The following is a 2,509-nucleotide window of genomic DNA, read 5'->3' as shown; positions in this document are numbered from 1 at the left end:
ATTTTATGCGCTCCTATTGAGGTCAATGATGCTCAATAAACGATTAAAACCTGCAGAATTCAGTCCAAGTTTCACAATGTGAGGTTGTTGGTTCACAAATTGACCTCCTAGTTTCACGAACTTAGATCTAGGATTCATAAAAGCAATAAAAACAGGAACGTAATAGATTAACCAACCAAAATTGAAATCGTGGTAGTAAATAGGTAAGCAAGGGGAAGGACCTCACGAAAAAGCGGAGAAATCGTCTACAATTGATTTTATGCGCTTCTATTGTGGTCGATGATGTTCAATAAAGGAGTAAATCCTGCAGAAAAACAAATTAATAAGTAATGGAAATAGTTGAGCTTGAAATTAGTGAAGTAAATAAGTAGATTGAACATTAGTATAAAAAATACGGAATGAAAGTACACTGATAATGGCGAAAAGAAGATGAATCACAGAAAACAGAATGAAAATTAGCGATGAATTGAAATCAATACTATTGAATCAAAAGTACCTAAGATGAGGAGGATAATGGTGGTCTAACGCTCGGTAGTAATGGCGGTTGGAAGCTCGTTGGACACTCGGTAGTAATGGCGGAAAAGATGAGTGAGCTGAGGAAGGTTTGAAGAGAGAGAAACACATGCGTGAAAATAAGAGAGTAAATGAGGGAAACCGCGTTAGTTAGGAAGTATATAGGGGGACACGTGTCAACATCTGGTGAATCTGCAATAATTATATATATATATATATATATATATATATATATATATATATATATATATATATATATATATATATATATATATATATATATATATATATATATATATATATAGAGAGAGAGAGAGAGGCCGGATCCGGTGAGGCCGTTAATTATGGCGATGCGGCCGGCCTCACCAAATTCCTTCATTGGAGTGATTTTCAATGTTCATTGGGCTGGAAATTTGGGGTCATTCCTAACTTTTTATTTAGCCCAAATATTTTCTCTATCTAAAATAAACACACAAAAATTATAATACTCTACTCTCTCTACAGTATAAGAAAGAAGTAGAAGCTACGCAAAACTATTCAGCGCACGATTTCTCGTTCTCCAAAATCGAATCAGGAAGATCAATTGTTCGTAGATTTCATCAAAACAACACACAACAACATGATTTAAGCAATTTAAGAAGAAGATTTTGATTAACTTACAGGTAATTTCATATTTTGGATCAAAATTTAGCATATTCATATAATTTTGTTAATTCAATCATAAATTGATGATATAAGGCTTGGTTGATCAACATTAAGCGATTTCGTAAATATAAGGTTCGATTGATCAAAATTGAGTGATTTCATAAATATAAGGTTCGAATTTGATCAAAATTGAACGATTTCCTTATTATAAGGCTCGATTTTGATCAAAATTAAGCGATTTCCTTTACCTCGAGATTTCTTACTACTTATTACATTTTTTTGATGATTTTGCAGCTCTAATAGTCATGAAGATTTTAGATATCACAATACTTGATGATAATAGTGCTATTGAAATAGGTATTTCTTTTTTTTTTGTGTAATTATTGTATAATCTCATGGTACGACATAATGTCACTCGACTATAACGAATGAATGTATCCCGTCACACTATGATTAATTGAGTTCATGGTTTTATTATTCATGTTATATTGCACAGTATAGGGGGTAAGATGTTATCCGACTTGTTTTTCATCTGTTTTCGTGCAATACATGTGAGGACTGTAACGGTGTTTAAGTCCGTTAGAAATGCGTTGTTTATCTAGTACAAGTATATACACCGTTTCTTCTTTGCGTGGAATTTCAGCTGATCACTATCTCTTACGTTAATTTGGGTTATGTTTGTGTCTCTGATATTTGGGTACTGATTTCGTAATGTAGTTGAACTCTGGGAAAGTTGTTGCGGTGGGTCCTGGTCTTCGTAATAAGCTGGGGGAGAATATTCCTACTTCTGTCAAGGAAGGGGAAACTGTTCTTTTGCCAGAGTATGGAGGCACTACAATGAAGCTTGGCGAGAAAGAGTATGTCATCATGTTTATTTGTTCTTATGCAATCACCATAATTTGTTTGTTGATGTTGTTTGTTGTTTATCTCAAAATTTTATGCTATTGAAAATTTCTAGCGTATTTGGTGAATCTCAGACCTTATTTTGTGAATCTCAGACCTTGTTCAGTGAATCTGAGAGCTTGTTTTGTGAAACTTGGTCATCATAAGTGGTTAAAATTACTTTTTTTGCTCTTTTTCTTATTTGGTGAATCTCAGACCTTATTTTGTGAATCTCATACCTTATTCAGTGAATCTTAAGGCTTGTTTTGTGAAACTTGATCATCATAAGTGGTTAAAATCACCTATTTTGCTTTTTTCCTTATTTGGTGAATCTAAGACCTTGTTTTGTGTAAAATCACTTATTTTGCTTTTTTCCTTATTTGGTGAATCTCAGACCTTATTTTGTGAATCTCAGACCTTGTTCAGTGAATCTTAGAGCTTGTTTTGTGAAACTTGGTCATCATAAGTG

The sequence above is a fragment of the Silene latifolia genome, chromosome 4 (genome assembly GCF_048544455.1).
Source record: "Silene latifolia isolate original U9 population chromosome 4, ASM4854445v1, whole genome shotgun sequence".
In the NCBI taxonomy this organism is placed as follows: Eukaryota; Viridiplantae; Streptophyta; class Magnoliopsida; order Caryophyllales; family Caryophyllaceae; genus Silene; species Silene latifolia.
The sequence above is the reverse complement of the archived record's forward strand: the minus strand, read 5'-3'. Positions refer to the sequence as shown.